This window comes from Artemia sp. Qi Xiang Cuo, chromosome 5 (genome assembly GCF_049724085.1).
Source record: "Artemia sp. Qi Xiang Cuo chromosome 5, ASM4972408v1, whole genome shotgun sequence".
NCBI classification, from domain to species: Eukaryota; Metazoa; Arthropoda; class Branchiopoda; order Anostraca; family Artemiidae; genus Artemia; species Artemia sp. Qi Xiang Cuo.
The window spans coordinates 74,222,812-74,246,211 of NC_142798.1; the positions used below are offsets into that span (position 1 = coordinate 74,222,812).

Genomic DNA, 23,400 nt, shown 5'->3' on the forward strand with positions numbered 1-23,400 from the left:
GGGAAAACGGTTGGCGTAGAAGAGGTGTTAGTTGCCTTCCAATCACTTTCGACTATTAAAAAGGGCACTAGCCATTCCGATTTCCAATGGAATGAACCCTTTTTAAAGTTTCTACGACAACTCCTTCGATACGAAGTGCCCTGGTATGGAAAAATAAATAATATACCGTGGCAACATCGTTCTTTACTTGTTAGCTACGGCTGCAACCGGGATAATATCTCTCCTTATGTTAAAAATTATTTTTAAAACAAAATCTGATGAAATTAATTAGCTAATTTGACAAGACATAGGTAACTAAGGGCAAGAGTTCGTTCTTTACTATAACAACCAGGATGACGTCAGTTACAACTTGGGTTTCGTTTTATGCTATATCATTACAAACAGGAAAAAGCCTACGGCTTTTTCTTCTTTGAAATAGTAAGAAACGAACCTCAAGCAATAAAGTAGCTAACTAAGTCCAATGTATGCAGTGGTATGTTATTCCAATGATCGTCTTTTAATGGAATTTAGTGGAAAAATTTATTCTCTTTTAGAAATAATTTATTTTAGTTACAAAATTTTTTAACCCAATTAATTTCCTTTAAAATGAGCCCTTGAACAACCCTTTACGATGTTCCAGTGCCAAGCTATCTGTGGAAAAGAAAGAAGAAAGAAAAAATATGCCGTTTAGGCAGAATGTTGTAGTAGCCGCCACTTTTCTTGATTTTCAAGCCAATATGTTTCCCTTGCTGTTCAAGCCAAATGACAGAAAGTTCCCTATACAGGGGTTTCGGACAAGGCGGTTCTAATGGTGTACTTTTGTTTTGATCTGATATATTTTTAGGAGTTATGGGTTTTTATATTTCTTAACATTGGAAGTGATCGGCTCTTACTAGGTTGCTAGCTATCGCTACAACCCGGATTTTTTACGTCAAGTCACTCATTACGTCATATATGGTTATTCTTGTCGAAAGATAAACGTGTATAAATATTCCATTCACTTTTAACGTTATATATTATAATATAATACAAGAAAATTTAATCCCTTTGTATCTTTACAACTTTATATTCGTTCTTTATTATAATAAAACACAGTTAGAAATACTTTTTTCTTGAGGAGGTGTTCCAGGAATTTGTTCTAAATCATTAGTCTTACAAAGACATATACTAATAACCCTAACAGGTTCGATTCCACCATGATTTAAAAACATTACTTTTCCTTCGTTGTTCATAGGTATGCTTGTATATATATTTTTATAACTGCTACATAAACTGCAATTGCTTCTCTCGAAATTAATATCCGAATTTTCTAAGAAGTAAGCCTCCCTATATTCACTTTGTTGTCAAACATTTTCTATTACATCTATAAACTGTTCCGCAGCTACCAATTCATACCTTGGAAGCTTTTCCTAAAACTGACAAAATTTCTTTTGGATATTACAATGAAGTTTTGTCAGAGCATTTCTAGCCGACTTTTCAACAGCATCCGCTCTTTCAAAGAGAATTTTAATCTGTAATTTTGAATACTTTTCGTGATCCTGGTTAAACATACGTAAAATTTTTCTCAATTTATGAAGATCAGCCTGCATTTTTGCCATGTTCTTGTATCTCCTTTGTCCTTATGCTTTCTTCGGTACAACCTCGCAGAGAATTTAATTTTTCAATTATAGCTTTTGTCACCCCAGTATCTACACATTATTCTGGTAGCAATTTTTTTCCTATGTTTGTTTCGGTAATCTTTATCATTATAATAACGTTCCTTGCTCTTTTGTTTGGCTGTCTAACTTTTTGCATGTCTATAAACTTCATCATTATAATAACGCTGTTTGTCACTATCAATTTTTGCATGTCTATAGTCTTCATCATTGTGATAACACTCTTTGCTGTTTTGTTTTGCTCTCTCAGTTTTTGCATGTCTATACACTTCATCATTGTGATAACACTACTTGCTGTTTTGTTTTCCTCTCTCAAATTTTACTTCTCGATACGCCTGGTCGGTTGAATACCTCTGCTTTTCTCTTTTCAAGATGCTATCTCTGTTTTTTGTGCAGTACTGTTTTTTTTAATTTGCGTGCAACTTGCTTCGATTTAACCATTATGTAACCATGAATGAGACCATTGTTTCTTTGTGGGCTTTTATATAGTAATCATGACGTCATGGCCTAATGATTTTATTTCATGACGTCATGGTGTAATGATATTATTTCATGACCTCTCCAGAAATAACAACATAATGTCGTGTTTTTCTATTCACGGCATAGCTCTAATAAAACCATGACGACATTCATTATTTATCTAGTAGGGTTTCAGACAAGGTAGTTCTAATGATGTACTTTTGTTTTGATCTGACTCTATTTTTAGGAGTTCTGGGTTTTTATATTTCTTAGCCTTTGACGTGATCGTCTCTTAATAGGCTGCTAGCGACTTCTGCAACCCAGAATCACATAGTTATGAGAGACAGCGTAGCCAAGTAGTCCAAGGCGCTGGTGTTAACCACCAGTCTCTTCGGAGGCGTGGGTTCAAATCTTACCGCTGGTATACGATTATGATTTATGTACAAAAATCAAATATCTTTGAAAAGACTGTATGAAAAAATGCATCAAAAATACAGTTTTTAGTGGAAAAGTTTATTCTCTTTTAGAAATAATTTATTTTAGTTATAAAAGATTTTTAACCCAATTAATTTCCTTTAAAATGAGCCATTGAACAACTCTCTACGATGTTCCAGTGCCAAGCTATCTGAGGAAAAGAAAGAAAGAAGAAAGAAAAAAATATGCCGTTTAGGCAGAATGTTGTAGTATCCACCACTTTTTTTAATTTTCAAGCCAATATATTTCCTTTACTATTAAAGCCAAGGGACAGAAAGTTTCCTATATAGGGTTTTCGGACAAAACGGTTCTAATGGTGCACTTTTTGTTTTGATCTGACTTTTTTTTTTAGGAGTTATGGGTTTTTATATTTCTTAACATTTGAAGTGATCGTCTCTTAATAGGTTGCTAGCTACCGCTGCAACCCGGATTCCTTTAAATAATTCCTTCCATCTTCTACATTATCCAGTTTTTGACTCTTTAGTTTAATTGTCCGTTATTTACATTTTGGAATCGCTGTGATGTTTGTTGTTGTGCGTCTTCTAGCGGCATATGTTGTCACGCTTTATATTTCCTCAGAAAATTTTATTGCATGGGCAACAGTTCGTTCTTTAATATACTTAATGTAAAAAATGAAATTAATTTTAAAATTCTCAGGTATTTTTCTAGTTTAAATTAAAAGATTAAAATTATTGCTCAGATACCATAAATATTTTTGCTGTTTATAACTTTAACGATTCTGAACTGAAAACTGAAATAAAATAAAAATTGATTTTTTTTTCAATTTTTACGTCACGTCACTCATTACGTCATATTTGGTTGTTAACACAAAATCAGTTTTAGATTTTACATTACGTCACCTACTGCGTTATACATGGTATTTAGCAGAAAATTGGTTTTAGAAATCGACCTTGCTTCTAAGACCAAGTATCTTTGAAAAGATGCAGTATGAAAAGACATTAAAAATGCAGTTTTTTTTTGGAGAAAGTTATTCTATTTTTAATTTTTTTTTTTTTTTAGTTAAAAAAGGAACTAGAACTTTTATCCCCCCCCCCCTTTTTTTGCCGCGGGCTATTCTTTTAATTCTTTTGATTTTCTCAGGCTCATAAATTTTGATGGGTAAGACTAAACTTAACGAAGCTTAAATGTTTAAAATCAGCATAAAAATCCGATTCTTTTAATGTATCTATTGGTATCAAAATTTCGTTTTTTTTTAGTTTCGGTTACTATTGAGACGAGTCACTTACTATACAGTTCGTTACCACGAACTGTTTGATTGCTTCAAAAGTCAAATATCTTTGAAAAGACTGCAGCATGAAGACATCAAAAATTCAGTTTTATTGCAAAAAGTGTCTATTTTTATTTATTTTTTTTTATTAAAAAAGAGACTAGAACTTTTAATTTCCATTCGAATGAGCCCTCTCGCGACATTCTAGGACCATTCTCAATACGATCACCCCTGGGGGAAAACAAACAAACAAACAAATATACACGCATCCGTGATCTTTCTTCTGGCAAAAAATACCAAATTCCTCATTTTTACAGATAGGAGCTTGAAACCTCTACAGTAAGGTTCTCTGATACACTGAATCTGATAGTGTGGTTTTCGTTAAGATTCTCTGACTTTTAGGGGTTGTTCCCATTTTTTTCAAAAATAAGTCAAATTTTCTCAGGCTTGTAACTTCTGATGGGTAACATTAAACTAGATGAAACTTATATATTTAAAATCAGCGTAAAAATCCAATTTTTTTTATGTATCTATTAGTATTAAAATTCTGTTTTTTTAGAGTTTCGGTTACTATTGAGACTAGACCCCGGCACCGCTCCGGCGGATCGACCGAAAGCCGACGACGAGAGGCCCGGTCGAACGCCACCGAAGTGTCGTAACGCCGCCGGCGCACCGCAGGCGCGCCGCCGCAGACAGAGGCGGCGGCGTTCGGTCGACTTCAAATTAATTTTGTGGCAATTCTTTATTGCGTCAACTGCAAAGTCGGAGCTTTTCCTTCTCGTGTGGTTTAGTATTTCGATTTGCCTGATTAGAAATCAAGCAGGGCTTGCACTATCCCCGAATTTTCGGGTATTTCCCCAAAAACCAATGCGTCACCCCGAAAAAAAATTTGGTTCCCCGAGTCCCCGAAAATCACGCAATCACGATGCCCCCCCCCCCCAGCGATTTATCACCCGTGACTTCCCCTGCCAAATAATACATAATATACCATAATTCTTCACTACTCTCTTCTTCATTAGTTTTCGTCTCTTTTGTTACTTTGCATAAAAACCAGAGAGATGCAATATGCAATTGCAAATAGTACAATGTACACAGTTCTTAATATGTTTACAAAAAACAGTATCGTCTTTATGAAATGAGTTTAAGCCATTTCGAATGCAGTTTCCCAATCGCTATTTCTTACATCATTCATAGTCAAGAATTTTATTTTCAATTTGAATAGAACTATAGAACGCATTCACTACTATACAGCTTCAGCCTTCAGTTGGATTTTGAAATTGACAGCCGACAGATTGTTTCTACAGCTGAATTGTAAATTTGTAGATTTTTTTTGCTGATTTTAGATAAGATTTTCTTAATGTTTAATACTCAATTATTGAACGCCTGATGTAAAATACAATCTTCATTTTTAAAAATTTTTACCCCCCCCCCCCCCCACAAAAAACAAAAACCTTCGATTGGGAAAAAATTTATCTATAGACAAAGCTATGTACAAGGTTGGAGAATTAAAGATTGAACCGAAAGTTACCCCAAACATATGCTTCATAAATAAATTGTAAATTATTGCCTATAGGGGGGGATAGGGGGCTATCATTTTTAAATGATAATAACTCTTTTTTTTTATTGAAAGCAGGGATGCCAAAAAGATAATTATTTTTTTCATTTAAAGTGGAGACAGAAGAAAATGATTTCAAATTTCCCGAAAACCCATGGAAATAATTTGATAGGCACAGGGCCCCCCCCATTAAAACTTTATTAGTGCCTTCAGCCTTTTGCAAATCATCGCAGACTCGTTGTTTAATCTAGCTGGTTTAGATGCCCCCTTTGAATTCGACTACTGGGAAATTATTGAATACCTCTGCAAATCTATGACTCAGTTTTTAAATAATTTGAGCTATATCTGAATAATTTCGACATTTTTGTTGTTTTCTTTGTACCTCTTTACTCATACCCTCAATTTTTTTTAAAGGAACACTAAGCTGTTTAACCTTATTTTGCGTATTTGTTTGAACCATATAGTGACCTAGTTAATTATTAAGTACATTATTTTTCTAATGAAAGCTGAGACGGTATCCTATCAAGGTGGTATCCAGAGGGGGGGGGGGTAGGGAGGTATTACATTTAAATAATATCTCGAATTCTTTTTTATTAAAAGCAGGGGTCCCAAAAAGTTATTTTTTTTATTTAAAGCAGAGACGGCATCCTATCAAGGTGGTATCCCGAAGGGGGGGGGGTAGTGAGCTATCATATTTAAATGGTAATACCTAGATTTTTTTTGAAAGCTGGGGTGCCAATAAGTAATTTTTTTTTTTATTTAAAGCAGAGACGGTATCCTATCAAGATGGTATCCAGAGGGGTGGGCATAGGGAGTTATTATATTTAAGTGATGGTTATCTTGATTTTTTTTTTTATTGAAAGCAGGGATGCCAAAAAGTTGAAAAGTTGACGAAAATTAACAAGATTTTCGTGAGTTATACTTGATACAGCGCTTGCATGGTTTTGTCCTCGAAAGGCAAAGTGACAAATGCGTCCGACCCGTCTTTTTTTTATTATTGGTGAAACAGGTTTACTTTGAAAACATTCATTCATAAATACCAGGCAGATTCACACTAAATCGAATTGGTGTGACGAAAGCGATATCGACATCCCCACCTAACATTGCGCTCGAGTGACAATGGCGCCCTTGGTCCAGTGCCCAAGTTACATTAAAAGGCCAGGTCATAATAAAAGCTTTCAATTTGGGAGGTTCAAGGAGGGGTCTTTGACAGTCTTATGACATCAGGGTACTAAATGTTGCAACATTCTTAAGTATCTACAGTGGTTTAAAAAATTTGATCACCCCACAAATGATTACCGAAAATATGCACAAATATAACAAATGTAACATTTGGAATATTATAACACTTTTTTCAAAGCTTTGAAGAAAAGCAAAAAAGGCTAAATACCCCTAACTACGCTTGAAAGCTATTTTAAAAAGAAACTCTTTGGAGATTTCCATGGAAATGAGCCTGGGTGGGGATCAAAGAGGAGCCTTTGAGTATTTTGACCACATGTGACTTATTGTTGCGACTTTCTTAAATCTGGTAATTTTTGTGAGCACTTTGAAATCAAAGCTTAAACTCAATAACTGATACTAAGTGTCCTAACATTTCGCTTGGATTAAAAGTGACGAACTAGGATGAAAATCTCAACATCTTCCTGGAGCTACTCCAGTCTGCATATTATTTCATTTAATTACATTTAAAACAGATGAGCTTTTCATTTTTTACCAAAGAAAATCACTTCATTTTTCTTCATACCGAATAAACCATTAAGTGTTTTTTGTTTCATTGTAATTGAAGTGTTCTCATGTGAAGTGCTCATCATATATTTTTCAATTTGATAAATTTACTCCTTTTAGATGCAGTTTATAATTTGACTGATATTAGGTATTTATCAGTTTATAATTTGGAATGAATCCCCGAAAGAAAAAATGAATAATATCCAAAAGAACAGCCAAAACCAATATAAAAAAGCAGCAGTTCAGCCTTAGCCTACATGTCAAGTATTCTATAAAGAAGCCAAAAAAAAACTTTAAAATGCATTTTTTTTTTTTTTTTTAGTTGTTATTAAAACCAGTTTTTAATAAAAGAAGGCTTTTTAGGAATCCAAAAGAGCAAAAAAAAACAATCAATATCAAAGTCTGTCCATTTTAACTGTTTTAAAGGTGATAAAACAGAAATAGGCACAGGACATTATGAAAAAATTAAGGTTATTAGTTCAAAGTTATATTCAAAATTTTTATCCAAATAACTGACGAATTTTGTGATACGGTATTTGAAGTTTTGTATGCAGTAATGCTCGATGAAAAAAACTACAAATTTTGATAATTATTTATGTTAAGAATACATAGCTAATAGATACTTCAACTACTCGTATTATGCAAGGGTTCTGAAACGTCGCAGCCATTTCGTTTCTATCAGATTTCTACTTCTCTTGATGAATAACGAAGGAGACCAGTTTCCAGCCAGCGACTTGTGAATTTTTGAACTCATGAATAGGCTTGAATCTGTTGTAAATTTAAGCTTTGATTTGAGAAAGACTGATGAAAACATTAATGTTTGCGGTAAACATTGAACGCGCCGGCGTCGCGCCGCCGGCATCTTACTGGCGACGCGCCACCGACATCTTACCGGCGGCGCGTCGTGGCGCGCTATTTTTGGCCCTGCCGCCGCCGGTCTTCCCTCATCGGCGCGGCGCCGGGGTCTAATTGAGACGACTCCCTCTTACTATACAGTTCGTAACCACGAACTGTTTGACAGTAAGAAACTTTTTTTAAATACTAAAAAACTTTAGCGTGAAGAGCGAGTTATTGAGGAGGGGAGCCCCCCTCATATACTTAATAATTTCTGTTCGTTTAAAGTTTTGATGTTGCTTCTTACTTTCAGTTGAAAAAACTTGTTTTTTTTTACTTCATATCATCAAGACTAATGGAAATAACAGTTACCATTCTTGAATAAACTTCACATGGCGGGTCTTACCCAATTCATTTTTTTTTCAAAACCCATTTTTAAATTTTCGATAACTATTGGCTTTTCTTTACTGGGTTGTTCTTTGTTGTACTAAATTTGTTCTTTACTGGGTTGCATCTGACGCTGCAATCATGATGCATTTTTAGAAATAACAGATATTGGATTAAGTTTTATATTGTAAGGCAAAGTAATACAGCATCAACTTCTATACATGCTGCGTTTTAAAGTATCAACATTGATTTGATGTTGATAGAGAATAAAGTTGATTTTCAGCATGAAAAGCGTATATAGAGACTGTCTTTAAGGAACGTGTCATAATTTTTTTTTTTTACAAAAAAAAATGCTTTGCGGGATATACTGTTCTAAAAGTGTTGAGTGGTCGACAACTAAAACATTTGCGAGAAAACAAATTCAGTGTTGCACCTGCAAAACTTCTGCCAGCGAAGCCATCCAAAAGTTGTTGTACAATTTCACGGTGCCCAAGGAGCGTAAGTACAGTCAGTATCCGGCTTTGACCTCAGTTCAGCAGGTGCAATCATATGATTCTTTAACAAAACAAAATTGAGGAAATAAAAATTGGGATTGAGGTTCTTTTAAGGCCAATAAAAATACTGGACAAATAAAGTGAATATTTTGGGACGACAACCGCCTCCCTTCTTTGTTCAGTTTCTTCATCCGGTATTTTCATGAACCTTAAAATAACCCATTCTCAAATTTTGTTTTGTTTTTGTTAGGCCTATAGCAGACCAATGTTTTTTTTCACGAAATTATACGATTTTTTTTAGGATCTCCCCTCCATAGATAATAGCATCGAAAATTGACTTGGAAAAGAAAAATCTCATTTTGTCCAAGAATTATGAAATCAGTTAATAGTATATTATAGAAAAACAACAGGGCCCAAAACTCGGGCGAATTCTGTTTCAAGAAATTGCTTACCCATCAAACACGTTACGAAAAAACAAGGTGCTAATACGCTCAAGCCACTTTTTCACACGTGTCGATAAAAACACTATTTACGAATGATCCGTGTTCTTCATTGGTTTTAATGCTACACCAGCGCTACTCAAACAGATAACTGAAACCAACAGATCTTTCGTCCGATTCAGCATGCATATAGGAACAGGGTTGCTACCAGTAGCACGAAAGTGCTATTTTAGCACTATTTCATTATGTGTAGCTCTGTAGAACGTGCTCCGGGTTGCTAATTTAGTGCCAAAATAGCACGAAAGTGCTATATTAGCACTATTCCAGTCAATTTTCGGACTACAGCACCAAATATCGTTGTGTAGCTCGCAAATTTGGGGAATTGTAGGACTTTAGGAACTGATCGTGATGGCAACCATGTATAAAAACACTGCGATTCCAAATTTCCATCTTCTCTAATTTAAAAAGAAATTTGTCTAAATATTCAATCTGAATAGTCAGCCATAAGAATTACTCTTGAATGCTTTGCCCAACTCACCCAAATAGTTGTTAATTAAATTTAAATTAACCTATCTTCAGTGTAAAGAAGGCGGAAGTCTCCTCACATACAGAACAATTTTAAATCCGTTTTAATCTTCAGTGCCGATTTCTACTTTCACTTTAAGGACATGCTCTTTTTTATTATTATTATTATTTAACAAGCGTCAGTAGCCCCTTGCTATTCAGTTTGATAAAGGTAAGCTTTATTCTAAACGCAGCTGAAAAACCCATACTGCAAAAACAAATCTAAAGCTGACACTACATCCATTATGCCATAACATATTCCATTTTCTATCGTACATTATTTATCTATGAAAATGAACAAAGAGATCATTAGGAGTTGCTAATACCTAGCTTTGGTTTTTCAGAAAAGGATTCCTATAAATCGATTTTTCCCGGGAAATGAGCCATTGGCTATCTCATCCTTTTGCCTTATTTGATACATTTAAAAGCGAAAACTATACATAAACGAATTACTGGCTGAATAGGTTTGGATATTGGTGGAATTTGATTGGAAATCATGTTTTTGTTTCTTCATTCATAGCTAAAATGTGAACAATTAGTTCATTATCCATAGTTTCGACACAATAAAAGATATACTAAGAGTAGAAAAGCAGAATAAATGTTTACTTGTATTCCTCGTTTCGTTATTATTTACACATTTGTAAGTTAATCCTTTTGTTTTTGGTTTTTCCTTTCAGCCTTTTTGGGCTCATAGTCAAGCCAAATGAGGAAATTGGGTTGATAGATCAGTCAATCAATAGATTCACACTATTGATATTCTTCTATTAACTCTTTTTTTTTGTGGAATCAATGGGGTATCATCTCAAATGGTCCCATTTTTACAACCAGTTATTGTGCGAGATAGGAGAAGGGAAGATCCGTAAAAGAAAACTGAACTAGTCATCTCCATTGTAAGTTTCTTTTATTACTAATGGTGAAAAACCTCAAATCAACACATTAAGTATTTTCTAAATATTCCATTCTCATAGAAATAAATATTGCTCCCTGAAGCCTTGCGATTATCTTACCAATATATTACACGATTCAATCTGATCAATCCTCCTAGAGGCCATAGAGCCTTTGTGGGGATTTGTAGACTGTAATGTTGGCATTGGTATCTTATTGTATTGTATATGTGTTTTAATATTGTATTGTAATATGAAAAATAAATCTATCAATCTATCTGTCAACGACAATATTTTCTTCTTCATGGGTAGAAAAAAAAGCGGCAATCGAAACGGTCAAACGCAGCAAGTAAATTGGAACCAAGGGCACAGAAGCAATGGGTTTTCGGAGGCGCATACCACTTGGAAGTCCTACTTATCTTCCATACCAAGCTATCAACACTGTTAAAACTGACTGTGTCTATATTGTCTGAGACTTTGGACCCCTACTTACCGTCGATATTTGGTTGTCCAAAACTTTGCAAGTCAGAGAAATCACAACCTTAGTCATTAAATTGATAAGAATGAGGTTTTGTTTTTTGATAACCTCTAGGAAAAACATGGAATTAGATGTTTTAACTTTGCAAATCAGAGAGATCACAACCTTAGTCATTAAATTGATAAGAATGAGGTTTTGTTTTTTGATAACCTCTAGGAAAAACATGGAATTAGATGTTTAAACTTTGCAAATCAGAGAAATCACAGCCTTAGTCATTAAATTGACAAGAATGAGATTTTGTTTTTTGATAACCTCTAGGAAAAACATGGAATTAGATGTTTAAACTTTACAAATCAGAGAAATCACAACCTTAGTCATTAAATTGATAAGAATGAGATTTTGTTTTTTGATAACCTCCAGGAAAAACATGGAATTAGATGTTTAAACTTTTCAAATCAGAGAAATCACAACCTTAGTCATTAAATTGATAAGAATGAGATTTTGTTTTTTGATAACCTCTAGGAAAAACATGGAATTAGATGTTCAAACTTTGCAAATAAATTGATAAGAGTGCGGTTTTTTTTTATAACCTCTAGGAAAAACATAGAATTAGCTGTTTAAACTTTGCAAATCAGAGAAATCACAACCTTAGTCATTAAATTGACAAGAATGAGATTTTGTTTTTTGATAACCTCTAGGAAAAACATGGAATTAGATGTTTAAACTTTGCAAATCAGAGAAATCACAACCTTAGTCATTAAATTGATAAGAATGAGGTTTTGTTTTTTAATAACCTCTAGGATAAACATGGAATTAGATGTTTAAACTTTGCAAATAAATTGATAAGAATGAGGTTTTGTTTTTTGATAACCTCTAGGAAAAACATGGAATTAGATGTTTAAACTTTGCAAATCAGAGAAATCACAACCTTAGTCATTAAATTGATAAGAATGAGATTTTGTTTTTTGATAACCCCTAGGAAAAACATGGAATTAGATGTTTAAACTTTTCAAATCAGAGTAATCACAACCTTAGTGATTAAATTGATAAAAATGAGATTTTGTTTTTTGATAGCCTCTAGGAAAAACATGGAATTAGATGCTTAAACTTTGCAAATCAGAGAAATCACAACCATAGTCATTAAATTGATAAGAATGAGGTTTTGTTTTTTGATAACCTCTAGGAAAAACATGGAATTATATGTTTAAACTTCGCAAATAAATTGATAAGAATGAGGTTTTGTTTTTTGATAACCTCTAGGAAAAACATGGAATTAGATGTTTAAACTTTGCAAATCAGAGAAATCACAACCTTAGTCATTAAATTGATAAGAATGAGATTTTGTTTTTTGATAACCTCAAGGAAAAACATGGAATTAGATGTTTAAACTTTGCAACAGAGAAATCACAATCTTAGTTATTAAATTGATAAGAATGAGGTTTTGTTTTTTGATAACCTCTAGGAAAAACATGGAATTAGATGTTTAAACTTTGCAAATAAATTGATAAGAATAAGGTTTTGTTTTTTGATAACCTCTAAAAAAAACATGGAATTAGATGTTTAAACTTTGCAAATCAGAGAAATCACAACCTTAGTCATTAAATTGATAAGAATGAAGTTTTGTTTTTTGATAACCTCTAGGAAGAACATAGAATTAGATGTTTAAACTTTGCAAATAAATTGATAAGACTGAGGTTTTGTTTTTTGATAACCTCTAGTAAAAACATGGAATTAGATGTTTAAACCTTGCAAATCAGAGAAATCACAACCTTAGTCATTAAATTGATAAGAATGAGATTTTGTTTTTTGATAACCTCTAGGAAAAACAAGGAATTAGATGTTTAAACTTTGCAAATCAGAGAAATCACAACCTTAGTCATTAAATTGATAAGAATGAGGTTTTGTTTTTTGATAACCTCTAGGAAAAACATGGAATTAGATGTTTAAACTTTGCAAATCAGAGAAATCACAACCTTAGTCATTAAATTGACAAGAATGAGATTTTGTTTTTTGATAACCTCTAGGAAAAACATGGAATTAGATGTTTAAACTTTGCAAATCAGAGAAATCACAACCTTAGTCATTAAATTGATAAGAATGAGATTTTGTGTTTTGATAACCTCCAGGAAAAACATGGAATTAGATGTTTAAACTTTGCAAATCAGAGAAATCACAACCTTAGTCATTAAATTGATAAGAATGAGGTTTTGTTTTTTGATAACCTCTAGGAAAAACATGGAATTAGATGTTTAAACTTTGCAAATCAGAGAAATCACAACCTTAGTCATTAAATTGATAAGAAGGAGATTTTGTTTTTTGATAACCTCTAGGAAAAACATGGAATTAGATGTTTAAACTTTACAAATCAGAGAAATCACAACCTTAGTCATTAAATTGATAAGAATGAGATTTTGTTTTTTGATAACCTCCAGGAAAAACATGGAATTAGATGTTTAAACTTTGCAAATCAGAGAAATCAGAACCATAGTCATTAAATTGATAAGAATGAGGTTTTGTTTTTTGATAACCTCTAAGAAAAACATGGAATTAGATATTTAAACTTTGCAAATAAATTGATAAGAATGAGGTTTTGTTTTTTGATAACCTCAAGGAAAAACATGGAATTAGATGTTTAAACTTTGCAAATCAGAGAAATCACAACCTTAGTCATTAAATTGATAAGAATGAGGTTTTGTTTTTTGATAACCTCTAGGTAAAATATGGAATTAGATGTTTAAACTTTGCAAATAAATTGATAAGAATGAGGTTTTGTTTTTGTATAACCTCTAGGAAAAACATGGAATTAGATGTTTAAACTTTGCAAATCAGAGACATCACAACCTTAGTCATTAAATTGATAAGAATGAGATTTTGTTTTTTGATAACCTCTAGAAAAAACATGGAATTAGATGTTTAAACTTCGCAAATCAGAGAAATCACAACCTTAGTCATTAAATTGATAAGAATGAGGTTTTGTTTTTTGATAACCTCTAAGAAAAACATGGAATTAGATGTTTAAACTTTGCAAATAAATTGATAAGAATAAGGTTTTGTTTTTTGATAACCTCAAGGAAAAACATGGAATTAGATGTTTAAACTTCGCAAATCAGAGAAATCACAACCTTAGTCATTAAATTGATAAGAATGAGGTTTTGTTTTTTGATAACCTCAAGGAAAAACATGGAATTAGATGTTTAAACTTTGCAAATAAATTGATAAGAATGAGGTTTTGTTTTTTGATTACCTCTAGGAAAAACATGGAATTAGATGTTTAAACTATGCAAATCAAAGAAATCACAACCCTAGTCATTAAATTGATAAGAATGAGGTTTTGTTTTTTGATAACCTCTAGGAAAAACATGGAATTAGATGTTTGAACTTTGCAAATAAATTGATAAGAAAGAGGTTTTGTTTTTTGATAACCTCTAGGAAAAACAAGGAATTAGATGTTTAAACTTTGCAAATCAGAGAAATCACAACCTTAGTCATTAAATTGATAAGAATGAGATTTTGTTTTTAGATAACCTCTAGGAAAAACATGGAATTAGATGTTTAAACTTTGCAAATCAGAGAAATCACAACCTTAGTCATTATATTGATAAGAATGAGATTTTGTTTTTTGATAACCTCTAGGAAAAACATGAAATTAGATGTTTAAACTTTACAAATCAGAAAAATCACAACCTTAGTCATTAAATTGATAAGAATGAGGTTTTGTTTTTTGATAACCTCAAGGAAAAACATGGAATTAGATGTTTAAACTTTGCAAATCAGAGAAATCACAACCTTAGTCATTAAACTGGTAAGAATGAGGTTTTGTTTTTTGATAACCTCTAGGAAAAACATGGAATTAAATGTTTAGAGGATTAAGTTCCAATCAAAGTGAAAGTTGCATTCAAAGGTGGAAAGTTGCAATCTGATTAGTATATCAACGAAGTTCCTTAAAAGCACAATTAGTAACTAAACATTATATTGCCAGGCTACGTGAAGTGCTGCAGCAACACACGCGACAACTTAACTTGTTTTTTCCATGTATTTGCCATTTACCGTGAGATTAGACAACTTTAGAATTAAGTTTTATGTGGTTGAAGCAACGGTTAAAATGGATACAGTAAACAGTTTTTTACAAATTTTTAGGAATTATGCAAAAAGCCAAGTTTGTTTGTCAGATATGTCACAACATTCTTAGACGATTATCAACAGTTATTGGACCATCAGTAAAACGACCAGTGTATGAAGGCGAAATCAATCAAAAAATAAAACAACGCCCAAGGATCCATTTCGAACTTACTTTTAGAGGAAAAGGCTCTACAAGTTGTTACTAAAATCATATATAGTCGTAAAACCTTAGCTGGTAATCCCTAACAAATTTAATTGAGATCCAATAAAGAAGATCTTGTGATGGAAGCAAATGACAAGAACGTATGCCTTCCTTTACTATACACGTCTGATCAAGATAGACACCCGAAACCACAGCTATTGACCAGGTCGACACTCAATGGATACCGCCATGCAGCTTAGCAATTAAGCTGAGGACACGAGATTTTTAGGTGATCTGTCCCACTCCCAAAGAGGATCGGGTACAAAACTTAAAAAGTTTAAGATCTTACTCTGCACCAAGTTTGGTTCAAATAAGACAAACTTTTCAGGTAGAGTCCTGACGGCAAGAATCTATGGACCCAGTTCCGTCCATAGAAAATTGCGGTTTGGATCGCTCTTGGAAACCCAAAAGGCATGACTATTCTTTTCATTTTCATTTTTTTTACTATTTTTTTTTTTTTACTTATTCATTTTCTGACTATTCTTTTCTGATTCCAATGGGCAATAAAAAAAATCTAAAAACATCTCAGGGATTCTTATACAGCTTCAATATCATTTTATTCCATGAAGGCGTAATTAATTCCTGTGAGTAAAATTCTTAAAGCTATATTTCTGTGCAATATTCATTTGTTTATGTTTCTGATTCAACAACCTGCCTAAAACCGTGTTTCAAACCTGTATCTTGAAAATTAAAGTCTTTTGACTAAATAAAAACTGTATGAAACTTTCTAGTCTACTTTTCTACTAGTCTACGTTTCTTTTGTAGTTTCTTTTTGCCCGCGATTCAAAACGAGGCTACATTAAATGTCAGGACCAACAGATAATAGAATAAGCAAAATTAGAAGTGCTCTAACGCTTACTTTCAAATAACAATTGAGATCCAATTTCAACCTGGAACATATCTCAACCAGAGGAATTTGGGACTTTTTTTCCTCCTCCAGCCAGGTTGAATAAGTCACTAACTCCAAAAAGGAACTGGCGCATAAAATGTGTTTCTTAATAGCTTTGGTCGGGATTTGATAGCCCTTTCTTGTGAAGGTCCTAATGACACGGATTTACCCACCTCCCCCCTTCACCTACAATATAGGGGTCATATTATGACAGGACATCCATAAGGGGCTTATTATTTTTCCCTCATACGTCGGATCGGTTCATAGTCTCGAAAAGGCATAATTAGGACGCTAACTCTTACTTCCCATCAAGCGTGGTTTAAAGCCAGCGAGTCTTGCTGGTAAATGTACTGACGATAAGATTAAGGACCCTCCTCCTACAGACTATGCTGCGTCCGAATACCTAATTAATGAGCCAGGAAATTACCTCTTAATTCCAATCAAGTTTGTTGAGATAAGTCAGCCCCTTAGGTAGATGATGTCCTGATAACAAGAATATCACCCTCTTATAGGTCAGACCGGGTCATGATACCTAAAAAGTATTTGAGATTTCTTCTCTGTTTTCCCAGTCCACGTGTTCGAAATAGCCTCAAATTTATCTCTTACAATTTCCAAGCTACATACCACTAACCAAAAAGCAAACCTACAAAAGCATGTTGCTTCACATCACAATTAAGCAAGTTGGTCATTTGCTATAGATATTAGCCATGAGACCGTTGGATTGAGTTTTGTCATACTAAGACGCGATTCACTTCTAAAGAGATAAATTTCCTTGAAATTGATTAGTCAACTATCTATAAGCCGTTAGTGTTTGGCAAGTCTGAAACAGAGGATTATGAATGAGATTTAATACAAATACACACATAAATAAACCAGCCACGGATACTACCCAGGATATGTGGAAAAAAAACTATATCCGTTATTGAACCATGCAAAACTCGTTACTAGCAGTTCAGTCGATTGTAAACATGAATTCAGCCTATTTAACCTTACAATATCCCTCTTATAAAGTGAACAATTAGCCTTTAAAGTTTTACTGTGCCACCAAGTTTCGGTAATTTAGAATCAAATAGGATTAAAAGGAAATAAAAAAAATATGACAAAAATAGGTGAACTACTACTAGCAGCTCAAATCCGCCAGTGCCCGGCTAAATGCCAGTGCCCACTACGGCTAAAAATCCATGACAATTTCTTAGCTGTATTAAGCTCAAAGATCACCATGAGAGAAGGTCTTGTGATATGCAGGTGTGAGCCGCAGTCTCCAGAGTTTACGGGGGTGGCTTTATCAGACACTAAATAAAAACCATCCACAGAGACTAAACTGAAAACACTTCCCGCGAGCCAAAATAACTACATACATTGTGGGACCCTTAAACAGATTCTTAAAAGTTCAGTCAGTTGTGTACAATGATTCAGCCTACTGAACTTTATAACGTTGTCCACCCAGACAAGGCTTACAGTTGCATTCCATCTCAAATTTGATGTCCGCTAAACTTTATGATCCTTACACGAAAGATTGAAATCCCCACCCATAAATTAAAACACGAGTCAGAAGACACATGACTCCAGACGACACACTAACTCAACAAGCAAAAATGAGCGGCGCAGAAAGGAGAAAATCCACTCACTTAGATTTTAAGCTTTAAACAAATTAATGAGCCGATAAGCATAATGCCATGAATTTCTCCATCAATGTTTGTGTAAATTATATTTAAAAAAAAAAAAATCCCGCCTCCTCTCCACTCGGGGAAGATGACACCAAAAAAGGCCTTTGACCTTACACACACTTTGTTGTTAATTAGCAGCCGAGCAGGACACAGCTCAAGACATCATAATGACAGTTACAGCATCAGGACGACCCCAACATCAAGTCTAAATAACTTTTTGAATAGTTTTAATAGGCTATCACTCCCAATGTTTGAACCTTTAACATTTTTTCAAGGAATTAGTAAGAACCTCTATTATGAACTCAACATTGGTATATGTATAATTCGTTTGTTCCTAGCAACAAAGAGCGCAGAAGACAATATTGGGCCTATCCAAGCTATTGCCTTAATTTCTCGTCCAAGGTATTGAAGGCCTATTTAAAGAAGTTTTTTGGAAGAAAAACGTGTGTCTTGCAGGTTGAAATAGATCGGAGGTTACAATCTTTTTACGGCCGCCTCTTTTGATGTACCGCCGCCTCGTCATATATAACTTTCAATATCCAAAACTGTTTTTTGGTTCTTACGCGAAGTGTCTAATTAAGCGAAGAAAAGGTTAATTTTACAAAATATCTTTTAAAAAATGTCTAAATATTGTTTAAAAAATGTTTAAAATGTTTAAGTATAACGAATGCTTTGTCATAATGATTAAATAAAAAAAACAAGTTTTTTTTAACTGAAAGTAAGGAACGACGTTAAAACTTAAAACGAACATAAACTATTCCGTATATGAAAGGGGCTGTCCCCTCCTCAACGCCTCGCTCTTTACGCTAAAGTTTTTTATTGTTTAAAAAAAATAAGAGTTGTGAGAAAGTCAAACTTCAGCTTAAAGAGCGAGGCGTTGAGGAAGGGACAGCCCCTTTCATATACGGACTAAATTCTGTTCGTTTTAAGTTTTAACGTCGTTCCTTACTTTCAGTTAAAAAAACTTGTTTTTTTATTTAATTTTTGAACGTTTTTGAATTAATACAGGTTTTGATTTTGGCTCACCATACATAAATAATTAAAACAAAATTTGGATATTAATTTTACTTTTATTTGGCTAAATGGCTTTTTCGAAACTTGTTTAATTTTATTTGCGAACGTTTTTATTAGTAATAAATATACGTAACTTACGAATTAACTTACGTAACGAACGAATATATTTTTAATACGTATATTAGGGGGCTCGCCCCCTAGTCAATACCTCGCTATTTAAGCTAAAGTCCGAATTTTGTTCCAATTCTTTAAAAATGACCCCTTAATCACAAAGGCCGTTATTTAGAATAAAAAGCTCTTATGAGAGTAGTAAAAAATATTTGGCTTAAAGAGCGAGGTATTGACTAGGGAGTGAACCTAATCATACACGTAATATTTTCTGTTCGTTTTAAGTTTTGATGTTACTCCTTATTTTCAGTTGGAAAACTTGTTTTTTTTTTATATTTAATTTCTGATATTTTTTTTAAATAATGCTGGGAAATCCGGCGCCCCCTTCATAGCAAGGTCCCTTCCCACATGAAAACTTCCTTCATGGAAGAACTTCCCACATAACCCCCGACCCACCTACCCCCCTACTACCAGAAAAATCGCCCCTGAAAACGTCAGTAAACTTCCCAATAACAAATACTATATGATAACATTGGGTAAAGCTCATCACTTTCGGCCCCCTCCTTGGGGAATTTAGGTAATTAAATTACTCCCCAGAGAACAGTTATTATGTATCGGCCCGTGCTCAACAATATAATTATCTACATGTGTTGAACGGGTGACTTTGGGAAAAAAATGAGCATAGTAGGGGTCCAAGTTGTCCCCCATTTTTTTGGGTCACTTCGTACGAAAACAAATACTTCTTAATTTCTGATCCACGGAGCCATCTCGCGATATTCAGTGACCACTGGGTCGATAAGATCAACGCTGGAAAAAAAAATAATGAACAAATAAACACGCATCTGTGATGTTTCTTCTGGCAAAAAATGCAAAATTCCAAATTTTTGTAAATAGGTGCTTGAAACCTCTACAGTAGGGTTCTCTGGTACGCTTAATATGATGGTGTGATTTTCATTAAGGTTCTACAACTTTGAGGGAGTCTTTCCCCCTTTTTTCGAAAATCAGCCAAATTTTCTCAGGCACGTAACTTTTGATAGGTATGACTAAACTTGATGAAAGTTATATATTTGAATTCAGCATTGGAATCTGATTCTTTCGATGTATCTATTGGTATCAAAAACCCATTTTCTAGAATTTCGGTTACCATTGAGCCGGGTCGCTCCTTACTTACAGTTCGTTACCACAAACTGTTTGATTAACTCCGGGTTGCAGCGGTAGCTAGCAACCTAATAAGAGACGATAATATTAAGGGTAATTTTTTTTTTTTCGTCACTTTAAAAACAGTCCTCAGTACCCCATATTTTATGGCACGTGCATTTTGCATGTTTTATTAACCCAGGATTGTCTTTGGATACATTTAACCAATATTTTCTACCCTCGAAAAATCTTTCATTGTATTTGTATTAACCAAACCATAACAAAACTAAAGGACATCAAAATTAAAATATTTCTTGGCTCTGGACCCATCTTAACTTTTTCATAAACGATGTTTAAAAACATAACAAAGTAAATATTTGTTATTTACATAGTCTCTTGCTTTAGTAACCCTTTTTTTCTGAGTGGATCAGTAGCTTTTTTCCGTCATTGTAAAAAGAATTGGGTTTTTTCAGTAGCCAATTAAGTCAAAGTCCCCCCCCCCTCGTAACTGACATTCTTGAATCGTTGGATTCCAGGAGTTCCTTTGAATAAGAGAAAGGGATTAAATGGCAGGGTGATACTTCTGTGTTACAAGGAGGTTTTCTTAAATAGTGTCCAAATGTTCCATCCAATTTTTTGTGTATAAAAGTCATAGTAGGGCCTATGTTGTCCTGGATATAAATGTCTACTCGTATTGGTTGCTAAAGTCTTTTGAAAAATTAAGCAAATATATCTAAAGTTACTCAATAGCAAAAAGCTGTCTACCACATGGTGATCAGGTGATTGTGCAATCAAATAATACGCAAAACACTGTGCTTATCCTGTGCCACACTGTGACAGTTGAAAATCTGCTTTCACATTTGAACTCCCTCGCAGCCTGCCATGAACTGTTTATACCAAGGTAACACACACGGCTTAAACAGTGCTTGGCCAAAAAAGTATGCTATTAGTCCCTGGTGGATGCCAAACTGTTTTACCTTCTCACGAACCAGAAAATTCATGACAATCCCTAAACTAATCAAGAAGCATATTACTTTCTCAGACTTATTGCTGAACCAATCTAATAAGGAGATGACCTATTCCTGACGATAAATAAAAGTTCAAATTGAGATAAAATCCTTTTAATAGACAGTGTTTCACAAACAGTGACTAAACAGGAGTTTAGTTTTACTACTGATGACGGTCACTGCATATGTGACCAAAATATCTGGTATTTTCGTAAATTTCTATCACTGTTTGTGAAACACTGTCTATTTAAAGGATTTTATCCCTATTTGAACTTTTATTTATCGTCATGGAAAGGCAGTGTGGTCTCCGAAATTAGCGTCTCAATCCTCACCTGATATACCTAATATCCTTATACCTAATATCCTGATATACCTAATATCCTTATTTGGGCCTATTACGAGATACGTATAGTCTTGTATACTCTATGAAGGACGCTTTGTTTATATTTGATCCGTAGGTCATCCCCGAGGTACCCGTCCTTGGTCCGTATATGTTATACCAGCGTATATCCCCTTTTTAATCTTGTTAAAAAATGCATGCTCTTAAAGAACCCATAATATATCTCTCAATATAGCCCTATATCCCTTTCGTACTTGGTCCCCATAGTTCATCATAACCCACTTTTTCCAGCAGAACCTTCAATGACGTTCTGCAGAACCCTATGTTAGAGTAAGAAGCACTCAGAAGTGAAGATAACCGAGATATACGATTCCATGATTTTAGCTAAAATTAACCTTAAGCAAAAATATGGCTGAAGTATACTAATTTATATTGGGAATAGACGGTCTTCTGTCCACTTTGCCGTACCATCACACTAAAACATATTTCAATTTTTTAACAAAGCTGGGCTTTTTACATATTTACACGTGATATGTCATGTCAGATCAGTTAGGGACTCAGAGTTGCCATATTCCTCTTTCCAGCAAAAGCACTTGCATTTCAATTCGATACATCAATATTAAAATTAAATAAGTTCCCTTCAAAATCCAAAAATTTGACAAATCTCCACTGAAATTAAAAACTCTCCAAATCACCATTTATAATTATTTCTCAAAACCAAATTCGTTGTTTTCTAACATAGCTTTACAGTGAAATTAAGGGTAGAATGATTCAGAGGTTTTTATTCCACTCTAGAGACTTACTGTTATTTATTGATAAGGATATTTGAATAAGATATATGTCAAAACAGGGGAGGAGAGACATTGAACAAACTTTACTGTGAAAGTACCCAAAATTTTACTTGGTTAAATACAGAGAAACTAAATGACTTTTTGGAAGCATTTCAAGGAAAGGGGGATGAAATAGAAATAAAATTAAATGTAACTGGATATGTAATTTAAATGGATATGATATTTAGTTGAAAATATGGTCCTCCAATAAAAGCTACAAGATGAGAAACAGCACTAACTTAAAATGCACTAACTATAAGAAATTTGGACCAAAAGCACTCATCAAACTAAAGAAAACGTCAAAAAAATGGTGAAATCACAAATGTCATGCTGTTCCTGCGGTAGGGGTCATAAGACCCTGTCCCCCTATGCTTATATCCTGGTTGACGAGCCTTGACATAAAAGGCCTTTTTATTCAAATTTGTGGACTTATCTTTACACTTAATATTAATTGCTAGTATAACAGGTTGCCTTGTCAAATAGATAAATTTTGACTCACCACCACAGGATAATCCTTCTAGGGCTTCCGGCAGCCCGGCAGTGGATACAACAGCAAAACTTCCTTGTAATTCTGGCAGTGCATTACGTCTCCCGGTCCGTCCACACACTAAAAAGTCCCTATTTAGCAAGTCCTGATCAGTATTTGTTGTTTCGGTCATCATAGCTCACGTTCATTGCCCTGAAAGGAAATATACCTTTTGAACAAAATCATAAATAAATGTGCAGTAACGCTCCTGTTTCTTGTCACTGGTAAACTAATGTTATCGTCAGCAAGGCCTGAACCATACTGAGTGGAAGAAGTGTTCAGTGTTTGCTTACAGCCGAGTCGGCTTGGAAAAGCTAGGAAACCACCTTTGAAAATAACCAGGCTTCTCTGACAAATAACTAAAGCGGGGATACTTTGCTTCAAAAGAAAAATTAGCAAGCTGAG

General features: G+C 33.9%; 1 long non-coding RNA gene across 1 annotated transcript in view; it reads right to left on the bottom strand.

Moving 5' to 3' along the window:
- LOC148952509 (uncharacterized) overlaps positions 1-23,400 on the bottom strand; it is a 95,501-nt gene that overhangs the window by 23,268 nt on the left and 48,833 nt on the right. The window contains exon 2 of the long non-coding RNA XR_016141771.1: positions 22,969-23,148. This is a non-coding gene — a long non-coding RNA (uncharacterized LOC148952509). The remainder of the gene's footprint in view (positions 1-22,968; positions 23,149-23,400) is intronic.